The sequence below is a fragment of the Arachis hypogaea genome, chromosome 12 (assembly GCF_003086295.3).
Source record: "Arachis hypogaea cultivar Tifrunner chromosome 12, arahy.Tifrunner.gnm2.J5K5, whole genome shotgun sequence".
Taxonomy (NCBI): domain Eukaryota; kingdom Viridiplantae; phylum Streptophyta; class Magnoliopsida; order Fabales; family Fabaceae; genus Arachis; species Arachis hypogaea.
This window is the reverse complement of record NC_092047.1, coordinates 58875375-58897174: the sequence shown is the minus strand read 5'-3', so window position 1 is coordinate 58897174 and position 21800 is coordinate 58875375. Positions and strand designations below refer to the sequence as shown.

Sequence of the window (21800 nt, the reverse complement as noted above, 5' to 3'; positions counted from 1 at the left end):
TTAACTAACCCAGGATTATCAACCAAAAGTCCATTATCAAGAGCAACCTAGTTACAAGACATTTAGTAACCCAAAGAGGTGCTGGGCACCAATGTCTTAAGAAGAATTGTGAGCCAAGTATCTGTAGTGAAGAAGTGTTGATTGAAAATTTAGCTAAGAAGCTGAAGCAACACTTGACACTGAGCTATAATTGATAAATAAGTTTCTAAAGCAAAGGAAAGAAAGAAAATCTCACAAGGACCAATACAGAATAAGGTCTGGTAGTAGCAACTCTAATTAACACTTAAAGGGGCATTTTGCATTTGGATGTTGACAATAATTGAGCTGCATTCTGTCTGTATAAAACCCTATGAGTGAAATTCAATTACTTACTAATAAGGACACATATATGCTTATCAGTTTCATGCCTTTTTCTTATTTTTAGCGCTTGCTTGGTGACAAGCAAGATTTAAGTTTGGTGTTGTGATGACAAGTCATCTTATGCTAGTTTCACAAGCATTTTTCTCTTGTTTCATTAAGTTTTTATGCACTTTCTTGCACAATAACTAAGTGTTTGGATTAAAACTTCATGCATTGTGATGAGCGGATAATTTATACGCTTTAGGGCATTGTTTTTAGTATGTTTTTAGTATGATCTAGTCACTTTTAGGGATGTTTTTATTAGTTTTTATGTTAAATTCACATTTCTGGACTTTACTATGAGTTTGTGTATTTTTCTGTGATTTCAGGTATTTTCTGGCTGAAATTGAGGGACTTGAGCAAAAATCAGATTCAGAGGTTGAAGAAGGACTGCTGATGCTGTTGGATTCTGACCTTCCTGCACTCAAAGTGGATTTTCTGGAGCTACAGAACTCCAAATGGCGCGCTCTCAACAGCATTGGAAAGTAGACATCCAGGGATTTCCAGAAATATATAATAGTTTATACTTTGCCCAAGTTTAGACGACGCAAAAGGGCGTTGAACGCCAGTTCTACGTTGCAGTCTGGAGCTAAACGCCAGAAACACGTCACGAACCAGAGTTGAACGCCAAAAACACGTTACAACTTGGCGTTCAACTCCAAAAGAAGCCTCTGCACGTGTAAACTTCAAGCTCAGCCCAAGCACACACCAAGTGGGCCCCGGAAGTGGATTTCTGCATCAATTACTTACCTCTGTAAACCCTAGTAACTAGTTTAGTATAAATAGAACTTTTTACTATGGTATTTTCATTTGGGGATCATCTTATGATTTTGAGTTCAACTTTGGATCATATTGATCACGTTGGGGGCTGGCCATTCGGCCATGCATGAACCTTTCACTTATGTATTTTCAACGGTAGAGTTTCTACACTCCATATATTAAGGTGTGGAGCTCTGCTGTTCCTCATGATTTAATGCAAAGTACTACTGTTTTTCTATTCAATTCAACTTATTCCGCTTCTAAGATATCCATTCGCACCCAAGAACATGATGAATGTGATGATTATGTGACGCTCATCATCATTCTCATTTATGAACGCGTGCCTGACAAATACTTCCGTTCTACATGCAAACAAGCTGGAATGAATATCTCTTAGATATCTAATACAGGGGACCGAGTTCGAGTTATTATTATCTTCATGGTATAAGTTAGAACCCATGGATGGCCATTCCTGAGATCTGGAAAGTCTAAACCTTGTCTGTGGTATTCCGAGTAGGATCTGGGAAGGGATGGCTGTGATGAACTTCAAACTCGCGAGTGCTGGGCGTAGTGACAGACGCAAAAAGGAGGGTGAATCCTATTCCAGTATGATCGAGAACCTCCAGATGATTAGCTGTGCCGTGACAGAGCATTTGGACCATTTTCACAGAGAGGACGGGATGTAGCCATTGACAACGGTGATGCCCTACATAAAGCTTGCCATGGAAAGGAGTAAGATTGATTGGATGAAGACAGCGTGAAAGTAGAGGTTCAGAGGAACGAAAGCATCTCTATACGCTTATCTGAAATTCTCACCAATGATATACATAAGTATCTTTATCTTTATTTTCTGTTTATTTATTATCATTATTCGAAAACTCCATAACCATTTAATATCCGCCTGACTGAGATTTACAAGATGACCATAGCTTACTTCATACCAACAATCTCCGTGGGATCGACCCTTACTCACGTAAGGTTTTATTACTTGGACGACCCAGTGCACTTGCTGGTTAGTTGTGCGAAGTTGTGAAGTTATGTTTGGACCATGGTATTGTGCACCAGTTTGTTGGCGCCATTGCCAGGGAGAGAACGAACAACAAATTTTACAACCCGAGTAACAATTTCGCATACCAAGTTTTTGGCGTCGTTGCCGGGGATTGTTCGAGTTTGGACAACTGACGGTTCATCGTGTTGCTCAGATTGGGTAATTTTCTTCTTATTTTATTTTCAAAAAGTTTTCAAAAAAAATTTTCAAAAATATTTCCTTCTTTTTCGTTTTTCCCATTTAATATTCGAAAAAAAAATAAATCTTTTCAAAAAATATATTTTTCTTCAGAATTTTTAAGAATGAATTCTAGTGTTTCATGATGATTTATTGAATCCTGGCTGGCTGTAAAGCCATGTCTAAATTCTTTTAGACTGAGGCTTCAACTAATCACTTCAATGCATGTAATAGCATACTAAAGCTTAGCTGGCTAGTGAGCCATGTCTAATTCCTAGACTGAAGCTTTAGACTAAAGAGTACAAGATTCCTGGAATTCATATTAAAAATTTTGAAATCCTTATTTTCTTTTTCAAATAATTTTCGAAAAATCCAAAAAAAAAAAATTTTAAATCATAAAATCAAAAATAATTTTGTGTTTCTTGTTTGAGTCTTGAGTCAATTTTTAAGTTTGGTGTCAATTGCATTTTTCTAAAAAAAAATTTATGCATTTTTCAAAAATCCATGCATTCATAGTGTTCTTCATGATCTTCAAGTTGTTCTTGGCCAGTCTTCTTGTTTGATCTTCATATTTTCTTGTTTTATGTCTTTTCTTGTTTTTCATATGCATTCTTGAATTCTTAGTGTCTAAAAATTAAAAATCTTTAAGTTTAGTGTTTTGCATGTTTTTCTTTTCTTAAAAATTTTCAAAAATAAGTCTTGATGTTCATCTTGATCTTCAAAGTGTTCTTGGTGTTCATCTTGACATTCATAGTATTCTTGCATGCATCACATGTTTTGATCCAAAATTTTCATGCATTGAGTCAATTTTGTGTTTTTCTCTTTCATCATTAAAAATTCAAAAATAAAAAAATATCTTTTCCTTTTTCACTCATAAATTTTCGAAAATTTGAGTTGACTTTTTCAAAACTTTTTAAAATTTAGTTGTTTCTTATGAGTCAAATCGAATTTTCAATTTGAAAATCTTATCTTTTTCAAAATATTTTTCAAAAATCATATCTTTTTCATTTTTCTTATTTATTTTTGAAAATTTTAAAAATAATTTTCAAAAATCTTTTTCTTAATTTTATATCATATTTTCAAAAATATCATCAACAATTAATGTTTTGATTCAAAAATTTCAAGTTTGTTACTTACTTGTTAAGAAAGATTCAAACTTTAAGTTCTAGAATCATATCTTGTGATTTCTTGTGAATCAAGTCATTAATTGTGATTTTAAAAATCAAATCTTTTTCAAAACTAATTTCAATCATATCTTTTCAAAAATATCTTTTTATCTTATCTTTTTCAAATATCTTTTCTAACTTCTTATCTTCTTATCTTTTAAAAATTGATTTTCAAAATTTGTTTCAACTAACTAATTAACTTTTTGTTTGTTTCTTATCTCTTTCAAAACTACCTAACTAACTACCCCTCTCTAATTTTCGAAAACACCTCCCTCTTTTTCAAAAATTATTTTTAATTAATTAATTGTTTTAAATTTTAATTTTAATTTTATTTCCCATTTAATTTTCGAAAATCATCAACTCCTTTTCAAAAATTATTCTCGAAAACTTCTCTCTCTCATCTTCTTCTATTTATTTAATTACTTACTAACACTTCTCTTCATCTCATATCTCTGCTCCTATCCTCACCCTTGTGTTTGGATTATCCATTCTTCTTCACTCTTATTCCCTTTCTTCTTCTACTAACAATAAGGAACCTATTTACTGTAACATAGAGGATTCCTCTTCTTTTCTTGTTCTCTTCTCTTTCATATGAGCAGGAACAAGGAAAAGGGCATTCTTGTTGAAGCTGATCCAGAACCTGAAAGGACTCAGAAGAGGAAACTAAGAGAAGCTGAATTGCAACAATCCAGAGACAACCTTACTGAAATTTTCGAACAAGAAAAGGAGATGGCAGCCGAATCTAACAACAATAATGCAAGGAGGATGCTTGGTGATTATACTACACCTACTTCTAAGTTTGATGGAAGAAGCATCTCCATTCCTGCTATTGGAGCAAACAATTTTGAGCTGAAACCTCAATTAGTTTCTCTGATGCAGCAGAACTGCAAGTTTCATGGACTTCCATCTGAAGATCCTTTTCAGTTCTTAACTGAATTCTTGCAGATCTGTGATACTGTTAAGACTAATGGGATAGATCCTGAAGTCTACAGGCTCATGCTTTTCCCGTTTGCTGTAAGAGACAGAGCTAGAGTATGGTTGGACTCTCAATCTAAAGATAGCCTGAACTCTTGGGATAAGCTGGTCACGACTTTCTTAGCCAAGTTCTTTCCTCCTCAAAAGCTTAGTAAGGTTAGAGTGGATGTTCAAACCTTCAGACAGAAAGAAGGTGAATCCCTCTATGAAGCTTGGGAGAGATATAAGCAACTGACCAAAAAGTGTCCTTCTAACATGCTTTCAGAATGGACCATCCTGGATATATTCCATGATGGTCTGTCTGAATTAGCTAAGATGTCATTGGATACTTCTGCAGGTGGATCCATTCACCTAAAGAAAACGCCTGCAGAAGCTCAAGAACTCATTGACATGGTTGCTAATAACCAGTTTATGTACACTTCCGAGAGGAATCCTATGAGTAATGGGATGCCTCAGAAGAAGGGAGTTCTTGAAATTGATACTCTGAATGCCATATTAGCTTAGAACAAAATATTAACTCAGCAAGTCAATATGATTTCTCAGAGTCTGAATGGAATGCGCTGCATCCAACAGTACTCAAGAGGCATCTTCTGAGGAAGAAGCCTATGATCCTGAGAACCCTGCAATAGCAGAGGTGAATTACATGGGGGAACCCTATGGAAACACCTATAATCCCTCATGGAGAAATCATCCAAATTTCTCATGGAAGGATCAACAAAAGCCTCAACAAGGCTTTAATAATGGTGGAAGAAACAGGTTTAACAATAGTAAACCTTTTCCATCATCCACTCAGCAACAGACAGAGAATTCTGAGCAGAATCCATCTAGCTTAGCAAATTTAGTCTCTGATCTATCTAAGGCCACTTTGAGTTTCATGAATGAAACAAGGTCCTCCATTAGAAATTTGGAGGCACAAGTGGGCCAGCTGAGTAAGAAGATCATTGAAACCCCTCCTAGTGCTCTCCCAAGCAATACAGAAGAAAATCCAAAAGGAGAGTGCAAGGCCATTGAATTGACCATCATGGCCGAACCCACAAGAGAGGAAGAGGACGTGAATCCCAGTGAGGAAGACCTCCTGGGACATCCAGTGAACAATAAGGAGTTTCCCTTTGAGGAACCAAAGGAATCTGAGACTCATTTAGAGAACATAGAGATTCCATTGAACCTCCTTATGCCAATCATGAGCTCTGATGAGTATTCCTCTTCTGAAGAGAATGAGGATGTTACTGAAGAGCAAGTTGCCAAGTTCCTTGGTACAATCATGAAGCTGAATGCCAATTTATTTGGTAATGAGACTTGGGGAGATGAACATCCCCTATTCACCAATGAACTAAATGCATTGGATCAACTGAGATCGCCTCAGAAGAAACAGGATCCGGGGAAGTTCCTAATACCATGCACCATAGGCACCATGACCTTTGAGAAGGCTCTATGTGACTTTGGGTCAGGAATAAACCTCATGCCACTCTCTGTAATGGAGAAACTGGGAATCTTTGAGGTACAAGCTGCTAGAATCTCATTAGAGATGGCAGACAATTCCAGAAAACAGGCTTATGGACAAGTAGAGGACATGCTAGTAAAGGTTGAAGGCCTTTACATCCCTGATGATTTCATAATCCTAGATACTGGGAAGGATGAGGATGAATCCATCATCCTTGGAAGACCCTTCCTAGCCACAGCAAGAGCTGTGATTGATGTGGATAGAGGAGAATTGATCCTTCAACTAAATGAGGACAACCTTGTGTTTAAAACTCAAGGATCTCTCTCTGTAACCATGGAGAGGAAGCATGAAAAGCTTCTCTCACTGCAGAGTCAACCAGAGCCCCCACAGTCAAACTCTAAGTTTGGTGTTGGGAGGCCTCAGCCAAACTCTAAGTTTGGTGTTGAACTCCCATATCCAAACTCTAAGTTTGGTGTTGGGAGTCTATAAAATTGACCTGATCACCTGTGTGGCTCCATGAGAGCCCACTGTCAAGCTATTGACGTTAAAAAAGCTCTTCTTGGGAGGCAACCCAATTTTTATTTATCTAATTTTATTTTTATTTTATTGTTCTTTCATATTTTATTAGGTTCATGATCATGTGGAGTCACAAAATAAATACAAAAATTAAAAACAGAATCAAAAACAGCAGAAGAAAAATCACACCCTGGAGAAAGGGCTTACTGGCGTTTAAACGTCAGTAAGGAGCATCTGGCTGGCGTTCAACGCCAGAACAGAGCATGGATCTGGCGTTGAACACCCAAAACAAGTAGAATCCTAGCGTTCAGACGCCAGGAATGCATACTGAGGAAAGCTGGCGCTGAACGCCAGAAACAAGCATAAAACTGGCATTCAACGCCAAAAACGTGCTGCATCTGGGCGTTGAACGCCCAGAACAAGCACCAATTCGGCGTTTAAACGCCAGAATTGCATGCAAAGGCATTTTACATGCCTAATTAGTGCAGGGATGCAATTCCTTGACACCTCAGGATCTGTGAACCCCACAGGATCCCCACCTACCTCCACTTATACTCTTCCCTCTTCTCATTCATCCTCTCTTCCCAATAAACACCCTTCCCCAAAACCCTTCACCAATCACCTCAAGCTCTCTTCCCTATTACCCATTCACCACTCCCATCCATCCACTCTTCCCCATAAACCTACCTCATAAACCCCACCTACCTTCAAAATTCAAAATCACTTTCCTACCCAAACCTACCCCATATGGCCGAACCTTAACCCCTCTCCCTTCACTATATAAACCTCTCCATTCTTCTTCATTTTCACACAACACAACCCTCTCTTCCTCTTCTTGGCCGAAACACAAACCTCTCTCCCTCTCCTCCATTTCTTCTTCTTCATCTTTTCTTTCTTCTCTTGCTCGAGGGCGAGCAATATTCTAAGTTTGGTGTGGTAAAAGCATAAGCTTTTTGTTTTTCTATTACCATTGATGGCACCTAAGACCGGAGAATCCTTTAGAAAAGAGAAAGGGAAGACAAAAGCTTCCACCTCCGAGTCATGGAAGATGGAAAGATTCATCTCCAAAGCCCATCAAGACCACTTCTATGATGTTGTGGCCAAGAAAAAGGTGATCCCCCGAGGTCCCTTTCAAACTCAAGAAAAATGAGTATCCGGAGATCTGACATGAGATCCAAAGAAGAGGTTGGGAAGTTCTAACAAACCCCATCCAACAAGTCAGAATGATGACAAGGAAACATGTTATTTGATAATCTGAAAAATCATAAAAATGATTCTTGAAGCAAGAAAAAGCAGTGAATACAAAAGCTTGCAGAAAAAAAATAGAAAAGAAAAAAATATAGCGAAAAAAAATAGAAAGAAAAAGAAAAAGCAAGCAGAAAAAGCCAAAAGCTCTTAAAACCAAAAGGCAAGAACAAAAAGCCAGTAGCCCTTAAAACCAAAAGGCAAGGGTAAATAAAAAGGGTCCCAAGGCATTGAGCATCAGTGGATAGGAGGGCCTAAAGGAATAAAATCCTAGCCTAAGCGGCTAAACCAAGATGTCCCTAATCATGTGCTTGTGGCGTGAAGGTGTCAAGTGAAAACTTGAGACTGAGCGGTTAAAGTCAAGGTCCAAAGCAAAAGAAGAGTGTGCTTAAGAACCCTGGACACCTCTAATTGGGGACTTTAGCAAAGTTGAGTCACAATCTGAAAAGGTTCACCCAGTTATGTGTCTATGGCATTTATGTATCCGGTGGTAATAATGGAAAACAAAGTGCTTAGGGCCACGGCCAAGACTCATAAAGTAGCTGTGTTCAAGAATCAACATACTGAACTAGGAGAATCAATAACACTATCTGAACTCTGAGTTCCTATAGATGCCAATCATTCTGAACCTCAATGGATAAAGTGAGATGCCAAAACTATTCAAGAGGCAAAAAGCTACAAGTCCCGCTCATTTGATTGGAGCTATGTTTCATTGATAGTTTGGAATTTATAGTATATTCTCTTCTTTTTATCCTATTTGATTTTCAGTTGCTTGGGGACAAGCAACAATTTAAGTTTGGTGTTGTGATGAGCGGATAATTTATACGCTTTTAGGCATTATTTTTAGTATATTTTTAGTAGGATCTAGTCACTTTTAGGGATGTTTTTATCAGTTTTTATGTTAAATTCACATTTCTGAACTTTACTATGAGTTTGTATGTTTTTCTGTGATTTCAGATATTTTCTGGCTGAAATTGAGGGACTTGAGCAAAAATCAGATTCAGAGGTTGAAGAAGGACTGCTGATGCTGTTGGATTCTGACCTCCCTGCACTCAAAGTGGATTTTCTGGAGCTACAGAACTCCAAATAGCGCGATCTCAACGGCGTTGGAAAGTAGACATCTAGGGATTTCCGGAAATATATAATAGTCCATACTTTGCCCAAGTTTAGACGACGCAAAAGGGCGTTGAATGCTAGTTCTACGCTGCAGTCTGGAGTTAAACGCCAGAAACACGTCACGAACCAGAGTTGAACGCCAAAAACACGTTACAACTTGGCGTTCAACTCCAAAAGAAGCCTCTGCATGTGTAAACTTCAAGCTCAGCCCAAGCAGACACCAATTGGGCCCCGGAAGTGGATTTCTGCATCAATTACTTACTTCTGTAAACCCTAGTAACTAGTTTAGTATAAATAGGACTTTTTACTATTGTATTTTCATCTGGGGATCATCTTATGATTTTGAGTTTAGCTTTGGATCATATTGATCACGTTGGGGGCTGGCCATTCGGCCATGCCTAAACCTTTCACTTATGTATTTTCAACGGTAGAGTTTCTACACTCCATAGATTAAGGTGTGGAGCTCTGCTGTTCCTCATGATTTAATGCAAAGTACTACTGTTTTTCTATTCAATTCAACTTATTCCGCTTCTAAGATATCTATTTGCACTAAAGAACATGATGAATGTGATGATTATGTGACGCTCATCATCATTCTCATTTATGAACGCGTGCCTGACAAACACTTTCGTTCTACATGCAAACAAGCTAGAATGAATATCTCTTAGATATCTAATACAGGGGACCGAGTCCGAGTTATTTGTATCTTCGTGGTATAAGTTAGAACCCATGGATGGCCATTCCTGAGATCCAGAAAGTCTAAACCTTGTCTGTGGTATTCCAAGTAGGATCTGGGAAGGCATGGCTGTGACGAACTTCAAACTCGCGAGTGCTGGGCGTAGTGACAGACGCAAAAAGGAGGGTGAATCCTATTCCAGTATGATCAAGAACCTCCAGATGATTAGCCGTGCCATGACAGAGCATTTGGACCATTTTCACAGAGAGGACGGGATGTAGCCATTGACAACGGTGATGCCCTACGTAAAGCTTGCCATGGAAAGGAGTAAGATTGATTGGATGAAGACAGCGGGAAAGCAGAGGTTCAGAGGAACGAAGACATCTCTATACGCTTATCTGAAATTCTCACCAATGATATACATAAGTATCTTTATCTTTATTTTCTGTTTATTTATTATCATTATTCGAAAACTCCATAACCATTTAATATCCGCCTGACTGAGATTTACAAGATGACCATAGCTTGCTTCATACCAACAATCTCCGTGGGATCGACCCTTCTCACGTAAGGTTTTATTACTTGGACGACCCAGTGCACTTGCTGGTTAGTTGTGCGAAGTTGTGAAGTTATGTTTGGACCATGGTATTGTGCACCAGTTTGTTGGCGCCATTGCCAGGGAGAGAACGAACAACAAATTTTACAACCCGAGTAACAATTTCGCATACCACATTTCCTAAGTCAACTGAGCATGGTTGTTTATGTGCTTTTTCATAAGGTTTTATGCTACTTTTACTAGGTATTATGAATGGTGCAAATACCTCATGATTACAGTAAACTTTGAGGCAATTGTTTGACTGATTGTAGGTGGAAATAAGGCAAGGAAGAAGGGAGAAAGAAGAGGAGGAAACAGAGCAAAAAGTATTGAAGAAGAGAGCGAGATGCAACGTTGGTGGCAACGTTGATCCACCAACGTTGAAGGCAACATTTTCTTTAAGAAAAAGTGGGTGCCAACGTTGAGGGCAACATTGGTGATCCAACGTTGCCTCAAACTTGGAAAGCTACAAAATGCTGGTGCTGGCATTGGGGAGAACGTTGGAGGTCCAACATTACCTCCAACGCCTTCGAATGTTTTCAATTCTGGACCCAGAAAAATTTTGGGTGTCGCCTACGCGTTGATCACGTGTACGCGTGAAAGTGGAAAATTTCTTAATCCACGCATAAGCATGAGTCACGCGCACGCGTGAAATGGCAAAATTTACCATTCACACGTACGCATGGGTAACGCGTACGCGTGACCAAATGAACATTAGAGGTTGACGAATGGATTTTTGCTAGTAAAGAATTTCACAAATAAATCCTCGTTTCTAGTATAGTTTCTAAACCAACAAAGAATCCTTTCATACAAAAACTTGTTTGTCACTAAAACAAACCCAATAAAATTAAACCGAATATTTAAACCTCGGGTCGTCACTCAAGGAATTGCAGGGAGGTGTGGTTATTATTAGTTATGGAAAAAGTATCTTTTTGGGTTTTTGAAAAAGGAACAAGAAAAGTAAATTGCAAGAAAGTAAATTAACAACTAGAAAAGCTTTTGGCAAGGTATGAAAACTAGACGTCCTATCCTAGTTATCCTTATCAATTGTGATGAGAATTGTTCATTGCTCCTAATTAGTTAACCTCTAACTCTGGAGGAAAGTCAAATGGACTAATCAATTTGATTCCTCAAGTCCTAGTCAACTCCTAAGGAAAGACTAGCTTTAGAGGGGTCCAAATTAACCAGCAACTTTCAATTATCAATCAACAAAGGAGTTTGATAACTCAAGTGTCTCCAATTAATCAACCAAAGCCATGAATATACAAATCTAACTTAAAATCCTCCCAAGCATTTTATCAAACACTTGGAAGGCATAACATAAAAAAATAGAAAAGTAATAGGGAATGTAAAACCCAAACAACCAAGTGAAAGCATCAATAACATAAAACAATCTTCTGCGCTAGGCACGCGTACGCGTCGCCCATGCGTGCACGTCGCTGCCAGCTTCTCCAAAATGCAGTTTTCGCACTCTTTCTAAGCCATTCCTGCCCTATAAAGCCTGAAAACACTTAACACACATATCACGACGTCGAATGGTAATAAAGGATAATTAAAATTGACAGTTTAAAGGCTTAGGAAACATGTTTTCAACTATATCAGAGAATTAGGAAGGAATTGTAAAACCATGCAATTTATATGAATTAGTGAGCAAAGAATTGATAAAAGCCACTCAAATTAGCACAAGATAAACCATAAAATAGTGGTTTATCAATCTCCCCACACTTAAACATTAGCATGTCCTCATGCTAAGCTCAAGGGGACAAAAGAAATGAATGGGGGAAAGTAAGACTCATGGGATGCAACCTATGTATGTGAATGCAACTATATGCTAAGATGTTTCTGTCTACTTGGTTAAAAGTAAATAAGTTCTCCAAGACAAACATAAATCAGATTTCACTAATTCAAATCACACAATAAAAGACAAGTAAACTTGTAAGAAGATAGCTCATGAAAGTAGGGAACGTAGAATCAAGCATTGAACCCTCACTGGTAGTGTATATGCACTTTAATCTCTCAAGTGTCTAGGGTTAATCACTCTACTCTTCTCTAGTCTTTCTAAGACCTTGTTCTTCATCTAACCAATCAACAAATATTTAGTATACCAATGCAAACATCATGAGGTCTTTTCAAGGTTGTAATGGGACTAAGGTAAGGGTGAGGATATATGTATGGCCAAGTGAGCTATAATATGAATCTTTGACTAACCTAAACTCTCACCTAACACACACACCCTATGTAATTCTAATTCATGCCTAGCTACCCATAATTTTCACTTTTGTATCACATACTCATGTACCAGATATCTTTAATCTTTTCACATATGCATTGATCTTTTATTAAACTTAACATTGGGGTAATTTTGTCCCCTTATTTATTTATTTATTTATTTGAATTTTTTTATATGAAAGCAAAAATAACATATCAATACATATGGCTTTGGAATTTTCTAGTTTCACATGAGTAGGTTCCCAAATTCCCAATATTCAATTAAAGTAGAAACATAATACATTCCCATTAACCCAAGTTCCCACAGTTCCCCACACTTAATTGATACACAATCTCTATCTTAAGCTAACCAAAGATTCAATTGGGGTAATTAATTATTTTTCCGCTTAAGGCTAGTGATGTGGTAAAATATAGAACAAATGGGGATAAAAGGCTCAAAGTGGCTAACAAAGGTAAATGGAATGGTAGGCTATTTGGGATAAGTGAGCTAATAACAAATGATAGCCTCAATCATATGTATGCATGTAAATACACTAAACAATGGACATATAGAATGGAACAAAATATAGATTACAATCATAGAGAAGGAAATACACAAGAATAGAATATTATGGTTAAATAATGTAACCATGTAATTAAGCTCAAATCTCACAGGTTGTGTGTTCTTAGCTATAATTCATGTTCCAAATTACAATTTTCAAACAAGTTTATAAAAAAAAGTTTTAATTTAAATTAGTAAAATGCTATAAAAAGGGTCTTGAAAAAGAACTTATTACTCCAACCAAGTAGTGGTAGAAGAACATGCAAAAAATCAACAAACATGCAATTAAACATGCAAATGTAACAACTAATTTAACAAGAAAAATTAAACATTGGTGTTGAAATGGGAAATCACTAACCCACGGAAGTCGGTATCAACCTCCCCACACTTAAAGATTGCACCGTCATCGGTACATTCTAAGATGTGCAAGTGGACGGGCTGCTACAACTGATGCTTTTTCCAAAGAATGTGTGTAGGAACTTGTTTGTCGCCCCATGTAAAAGTTTTCGTTTCCCTTCTTGATGGCCATCTTGAAAGAAGAGAAAAGGGAAGAAAAGTAACCCAGAAATAAAGATAAGAAAATAAAATAAATATGGGTGAGTTAATGCCAAATGGTGAGGGTCTCAAGTACATGGTAGCTACAACATGCAAATGAGAAAACAGTAGAAGCAACTGGCATATCAATAGAGTAAAAATTGCAACAATGAGGGGGGGAGAGTGTGGGTAATGAAAGACAATATAAATTCATGTCAATGCAAAAGGAATACATGTATTATAAACGAGTGGCATTGACAGATAAATAATATCACCCAACAATGTAAAACAATTCACGAAGCACCAAAATAATACAAGAAAAGATACAACAGTTGAATAAGAACATTTAACACCAAAGGAAAAATAATAAACGTAGAAAAGAAAAGAAAAACAGGCACATAATTAAAAATTCAATGAATGAAAGTATGCAAATAAATTAGGTAAAATAGAGTGAAAGAGAATAGGGATGAGAAGTTGAAGAAATGAAGAAGGTAAGAAAAGAGGAGGAAAGAAGGAGAAAGGAGAGGAGAAAGAAGTGAGAAATGAAAAACAGGGCGTGACGCGCGCGCGGACATCACGCGTACGCATGAAAACTGAACTAGCCACGCAACGCGTACACGTGGGTGGCCAAAAATGAACACTGACGCGCGAGCGTCGGTCACGCGTACGCGTGGCTACTCGCGCGACTCCAGCACAGTGGCAGCCCAACTCTTTGTTCAATTTGAAGGGTGGCAAAATTTTGCATGCGACGCGAGCGCGTTGCGCACGCCCACGCATGGTGTGCTAGTATTGAAATTGATGCATACGTGTCGGGGACGCATACGCGTGGGCCAAATTATGCTTTTTGCACACCAGCCGCACGATTCTATCACAACTTTCTGTTCGTTGGATGAAAGCGCTGAATTGGGATTGACGCCCACGCGTGGTTGGCTTCTTTTTTTTTATCATGCAGAATGCAAAATGCAAAATGCAAAATGCAGATGAATATGCAGAAATTATGAATGAACACTAATAAAAATAAAATAAAATAAGACTAAGAAGAAAAATGTAGGATCATACCATGGTGGGTTGTCTCTCACCTAGCACTTTTAGTTAAAGTCCTTAAGTTGGACATTTCGTGAGCTCCTTATCATGGTGGCTTGTGCTTGAACTCATTGATGCCAGGGCATTTTGGCCAGTTTCACTGACATTTTCTTTACTATTTTAGGGTAGTTTCATGCATTTTCTTAGTAAATAAGCAAGTTTTGGGTAAATATTCACTTACATCTTGATTCAAGCAAACATTGTTGATGAGCGAATAATTTATACGCTTTTTGGCATTGTTTTTACATAGTTTTTAGTATGATTTAGCTAGTTTTTAGTATATTTTTATTAGTTTTTAAATAAAATTCATATTTCTGGACTTTACTATGAGTTTGTGTATTTTTCTGTGATTTCAGGTAATTTCTGACTGAAATTGAGGGACTTAAGCAAAAATCAGATTCAGAGGTTGAAGAAGGACTGCAGATGCTGTTGGATTCTGACCTCCCTGCACTCAAAGTGGATTTTCTGGAGCTACAGAACTCCAAATGGCGCGTTATCAATTGATTTGGAAAGTAGACATTCAGGGCTTTCCAGAAATATATAATAGTTCATACTTTGCTTGAGTTTAGATGACACAAACTGGCGTTCAACGCCAAGTCCATGCTGCATTCTGGAGTTAAACGCCAGAAACAGGTTACAAAGTGGAGTTAAACGCCAGAAATAGGTTACAAACTCGCGTTCAACTCTAAAAGAAGCCTCTACACATGTAAAGCTCAATGCTCAGCCCATGCACACACCAAGTGGGCCCCAGAAGTGGATTTCTGCATCAATTACTCATTTCTGTAAACCCTAGTAACTAGTTTAGTATAAGTAGGACTTTTTACTATTGTATTTACATCTTTGGATTATCTTTGGATTATCTTTTGATCCTTTCATCATGTTTAGGGGGCTGGCCTCTCGGCCATGCCTGGACCTTATTCTTATGTATTTTCAACGGTAGAGTTTCTACACACCATAGATTGAGGTGTGGAGCTCTGCTGTCCCTCATGAATTAATGCAAAGTACTATTGTTTTTCTATTCAATTCAAGCTTATTCCTATTATAAGATATTCATTCGCACCCAAGAACATGATGAATGTGATGATTATGTGACGCTCATCACCATTCTCACCTATGAACCCGTGCCTGACAACCACTTTCGTTCTACATGAAGATGAGATAGAATGAATATCTCTTAGATATCTAATACAGGGGACCGAGTCCGAGATATTAGAATCTTCGTGGTATATGTTAGAACCCATGGACGGCCATTCCCGAGATCCGGAAAGTCTAAACCTTGTCTGTGGTATTCCAAGTAGGATCTGGGAAGGGATGGCTATGACGAGCTTCAAACTCGCGAGTGCTGGGCGTAGTGACAGACGCAAATAGATAGTAAATCCTATTCCAATATGATCGAGAACCGACAGATGATTAGCCATGCAGTGACAGCTGGTGCACGAAATTGTGATCATCAACAATGGCACCAAAGACTTGGAGCTCTCAAACATGAATCACACTTTGTCACAATTTCGCACAACTAACCAGCAAGTGCACTGGGTCGTCCAAGTAATACCTTACGTGAGTAAGGGTCGATCCCACGGAGACTGTCGGCTTGAAGCAAGCTATGGTCATCTTGTAAATCTCAGTCAGGCAGATTCAAATGGTTATGGAGGATTGATAATTAAAGATAAATAAAACATAAAATAAAGATAGAGACAGAGATACTTATGTAATTCATTGGTAGGAATTTTAGATAAGCGTATTTAGATGCTTTGTTCCTCCTGAACCTCTCCTTTCCTATTGCCTTCTTCCAATCGTTCATACTCTTTTCCATGGCAAGCTTTATGTTGGGCATCACCGTTGTCAATGGCTACTTCCCGTCTTCTCAGTGAAAAAGTTCTACGCACGCTGTCACCGCACGGCTAATCATCTGTCGGTTCTCGATCATGTTGGAATAGGATCCATTGATCCTTTTGCGTCTGTCACACGCCCAACACTCGCGAGTTTGAAGATCGTCATAGTTATCCCTTCCCAGATCCTACTCAGAATACCACAGACAAGGTTTAGACGTTCCGGATCTCAGGAATGGCCGCCAAAAATTCTAGCCTATACCACGAAGGTTCTAATCTTAGATTAGAAACTCAAAAGATACACATTCAAGCTTGTTTGCATGTAGAACGGAAGTGGTTGTCAGGGACGCGTTCATAGGTGAGAATGGTGATAGTGTCACATAATCATCACATTCATCATGTTCTTGGGTGCGAATGAATATCTTGGAGAAGAAATAGACTTGAGTTGAATAGAAAAACAATAGTACTTTGCATTAATTCATGAAGAACAGCAGAGCTCCACACCTTAATCTATGGTGTGTAGAAACTCCACTGTTGAAAATACATAAGAACAAAAGGGTCTACGCATGGCTGTGAGGCCAGCCCTCAAACGTGAAAAAGGTCTATCAAAGTCTTATCAAGTGTCTTTGTAAAAGTCTCGAAATACAATAGCAAAAAGTCCTATTTATAGAAAACTAGTAGCCTAGGGTTACAGAAATAGGTAATTAATGCAGAAATCTTTTTTCGGGCCCACATGGTGTGTGCTTGGGCTGAGCATTGAAGCTTTCATGTGTAGAGACTTTTCTTGGAGTTAAACGCCAGCTTTTGTGCCAGTTTGGGCGTTTAACTCCAGCTTTTGTGCCAATTCTGGCGTTTTGACGCCAGAATTCTTAAGCTGACTTGGAACGCCGGTTTGGGCCATGAAATCTTAGGCAAAGTATAGACTATTATATATTTCTGGAAAGCCCAAAATGTCTACTTTCCAACGCAATTGAGAGTACGCCAATTAGGTATCTGTAGCTTCAGAAAATCTACATCGAGTGCAGGGAGGTCAGAATCCAACAGCATCTGCAGTCCTTTTTCAGCCTCTGAATCAGATTTTTGCTCAGGTCCCTCAATTTCAGCCAGAAAATACTTGAAATCACAAAAAAACACACAAACTCATAGTAAAGTCCAGAAATGTGATTTTTATTTAAAAACTAATAAAAACATAATAAAAACTAACTAAAATATACTAAAAACATACTAAAAACAATGCCAAAAAGCGTATAAATTATCCGCTCATCACAACACCAAACTTAAGTTGTTGCTTGTCCCAAAGCAACTGAAAATCAAATAGGATAAAAAGAAGAGAATATACAATGAATTCTAAAAACATCTATGAAGATCAGTATTAATTAGATGAGCGGTGCTTTTAGCTTTTTTCTTCTGAACAGTTTTGGCATCTCACTTTATCCTTTGAAGTTCAAAATGATTGGCTTCTATTGGAACTTAGAATCCAGATAGTGTTATTGATTCTCCTAGTTAAGTATGTTGATTCTTGAACACAGCTACTTTATGAGTCTTGGCCATGACCCAAAGAATTTTGTTTTCCAGTATTACCACCGGATACATAAATGCCACAAACACATAACTGGGTGAACCTTTTCAGATTGTGACTCAGCTTTGCTAGAGTCCTGATGCCAGGGAATTTTGGCCAGTTTCACTGACCTTTCCTTTATGGTTTTAGGGTAGTTTCATGCACTTTCTTAGGAAATAAGCAAGTTTTGGGTAAATAATCACTTACATCTGGATTCAAGCAAACATTGTGAATTTTACATGATTTCATGAGAATTATGCATGAATTAAATGACAAAATTGAACGATGCATGTCTCATAACTTGGATTAGAGCTTTGATGCACTTTATTGCTTGATTTCAGGACAAAGGAAGCAAGGAAGAACCACGTTAGTAGCCACATTAGTCTAGCTAACGTAACCACTAACGTGGAATGGAGGCCAGCTTGCAACGTTAATGAGAAAAGTGATCGCCATTAACGCCTTCGTGAGCGATCATAGCCCACGTTAGTTGCCACGTTAACTATGTTAACGTGGAAGCTAACGTGGAAGAGAAGTAGAACTCCAACGTTAGTGGTAAAAGTAAGTGTCACTAACGTTCCAAAGTGGCAGCTGGCCACGTTAAGAGTCACGTTAACTCAGTTAACGTGAACTCAAACGTGGATGAGAAAGATAATGCCAACGTTAGTGACACTCACCTTTGTCACTAACGTTGGACTAAGCTCATATTTGCCACGTTAAGAGTCACGTTAACCTAGTTAACGTGGACTCTAACGTGGAGGGAGCAAGGAATCACCAACGTTAGTGACACTCACCTTTGTCACTAACGTTGGATTAAGCCACTATGAGCCACGTTAGTTGCCACGTTAATTTCATTAACGTGGAAGCTAACGTGGAGAAGAGGGATGATGAGCCAACGTTAGTGACACTCACCTTTGTCCCTAACGTTGGAGATGGCTATCAATACCACGTTAGAAGTCACGTTAACCTAGTTAACGTGAACTCTAACATTGGAAGTAGGGGCGTTTTGAAGCGTTAGTGACAAAGGTAAGTGTCACTAACGCTCTCGAAGATTTGGCAAGCCTACGTTAAAGGCCACGTTAACTATACTAACGTGAACTCTAACGTAGGGAGAAAGGGGTACTCTCAATGTTATTGAAAATGGTAAACCCCAGTAACGTTTGCGAAGGGCCAAGAAGCAACGTTAGTGGTCACGTTAGTGCCACTAACGTTGAAGTTAACACGGACCATTTTTGGGTTAGGAACGTTAGTGAAAAAGGTGATTGTCACTAACGTTCTCGACCCCACAGTTTCACTTAACGTTAACACCACTAACGCCGCAAGCTAAAGTCCATACCTACTGCACACTTTCTCTGCAAGTAAAGCTGAGCCCACTGAAGAAGATAACTGCTTCAACTCAAGATCCAAAGGCCCATATCCAAGACTTGAAGAAGCAACTAGAAGATCAGAAGAACAGTATAAATAGGGAGAACTTTGAACTAGAAGAGAGCTTTTGGCATTATTAGAATTACTCTCTGTATTTTTTACTTTCTCTGTAACTTCTAGTTAACTTTTCAGAATGCATTCTACATCTTTGTTTTCCATTCCCAGAGCTATGAACAACTAAACCCCTTTCATTGGGTTAGAGAGCTCTGTTGTAATTTGATGGATCAATAATAGTTTTCATTATTCTTCTTCTTTCTTTTCTCTTGATTTTACTAGAAAGCTTTCAATCTTCATCCAATTGAGTAGTTATCTTGGAAAAGAAGCTATTCATACTTGGATCTCTTCGGAACCTTGGAAGAGAAATGAAGAGATCATGCTAGAAATGCTTTCTCATGTTGGACCAAATTGGGGTTTGGATGGATATAGTGACATATAATCCTACCAACACTTTGATTTGGAAATACATGTGGTATAATCAGTGACCATACCTCATCTCTTCTCATGAGCAATTGGACCAAGGAATTGGCTATTGATCAAGATTTGAGAGATTGAATTACCAAGGAATTGGAATTCAGTCACTTAAGATTGCCAAGGAGATCAATGAATGCATTGATTGAGGAAGAGATGAAAATGAACTTGATCCGGAGGATGCAACATCTCCTAAGCCCAATGAACTCCCCATTTCTGATCTTACCCATTCTCTTTAATTTCTGCCAATTACTTTTATGATCATCTTCCCCATTCCCATTTAAGATTCTACAATTTATTTTCCGTCATCTATTTTCAGCTCTTTATTTCTAGCATTTACATTTTCTGCTATTTACTTTCCCACCATTTAATTTCCTGCAACTCTCAAACCAAATTCTGCTTAGCTCAACTAGAACATTCCTCCAATTAAAGTTGCTTGACCAATCAATCCCTGTGGGATTTGACCTCAATCTATTGTGAGTTTTTACTTGACGACAATTCGGTATACCTGCCGAGGGAGGTTTGTTAAGAGACAAGTTTCCGTGCATCAAGTTTATGGCGCCGTTGCCGGGGATTGATTTTGTATCAACAATGATTAAATTGGTGGATAACTAGATTGAGCATTTTCCTTTTGTTTGATTTAGTTTTATTTGTGTAATTTACTTTCAGTTTTAGTTAATTCTTTCCCTTTACCTTTCACCCATTAGTGGTGTTACCTGCATTTTGTTTTAATATTTGGTTCACTGACCCACTAACTGTTTGATATATTGCATCACTCACACTAACAGCATTTCTGCAGAAAATATTGTCTACATCTATCTTTCTTGCTTCTGCCTTATTGGGTGCATGACAGGTAGAAGAAGCAGGGCTTCAACTTCCTTTGATTCTGAACCTGAGAGGACCTTCCTTAGATTAAGGAGGGAAGCAAGAGGGAAGAGAGTAGTTGGTGCTGAGGAAGAGGAGGAGTACTTTGAACCAGACATGGATGAGAATATGGAGAACCATCATGAAGAAGAGGCTCACAACCATGGCAGAGAAGGTCCAGCATATCAGGCTGGACAAGAGAGAAGAGTTCTGGGTTCTTACATCAACCCAAATCCAGGAAACTGTGGAAGTAGCATCCAAAGGCCAACCATACATGCCAACAACTTTGAACTAAAGCCACAGCTCATCACCCTTGTTCAGAACAATTGTTCATTCGGAGGAAGTATCCAAGAAGACCCCAATCAACATCTAACCACCTTCCTGAGGATATGCGATACTGTGAAGTATAATGGTGTTCATCCTGACACCTATAGACTACTTCTGTTTCCCTTCTCACTCAAGGACAAAGCATCTAAATGGCTGGAATCCTTTCCAAAGGAGAGTTTAGCAACCTGGGAAGATGTGGTGAACAAATTCTTGGCAAGATTCTATCCTCCTCAATGAATCAACAGGTTGAGAGCTGAGGTACAAATCTTCAGGCAGCAAGATGGTGAGACTCTATATGAAGCATGGGAGAGGTTTAAAGACCTGACAAGAAGATGCCCGCCAGATATGTTCAATGAATGGGTGCAGTTGCACATTTTCTATAAAGGCCTTTCGTATGAATCAAAGAAGGCAGTAGACCACTCATCCGGGGGATCTCTGAACAATAAGAAGACCATTGAAGAAGCCATAGATGTTATTGAGACTGTAGCAGAGAATGACTACTTCTATGCTTCTGAAAGAGGCAACACTAGAGGAGTGATGGAGCTGAACAATGTGGATGCACTGCTAGCTCAAAACAAGCTTATTACCTAGCAGTTGGCTGACCTTACCAAAAAGATGGAGAGGAATCAAGTAGCAGCAATCACCACCTCAGCAGCAGCTCAAGAAGGAGTGAATGAAGAAGCAGAGGGTGATCAGGAACTAGCCAACTACATCGGAAATTCACCTAGGCAGCACCATGACCCATACTCCAAAACATATAATCCTGGTTGGAGGAACCACCCAAACTTTGGGTGGGGAAACCAACAGGATCAAGGCCAAGATCAGAGACGCC

At 38.4% G+C, this 21800-nt stretch overlaps 2 non-coding genes across 2 annotated transcripts; both read right to left on the bottom strand.

The window, feature by feature from the left end:
* Positions 1–4677: 4677 nt before the first annotated feature.
* On the bottom strand, positions 4678–4786 carry LOC112730835 (small nucleolar RNA R71). Its single transcript, XR_003166641.1, has one exon. It is a non-coding gene; the product is annotated as a small nucleolar RNA R71 (small nucleolar RNA).
* Positions 4787–21211: 16425 nt separating this feature from the next.
* Positions 21212–21318, bottom strand: LOC112731081 (small nucleolar RNA R71). Its single transcript, XR_003166874.1, has one exon. It is a non-coding gene; the product is annotated as a small nucleolar RNA R71 (small nucleolar RNA).
* Between the last annotated feature and the right edge of the window lie 482 nt (positions 21319–21800).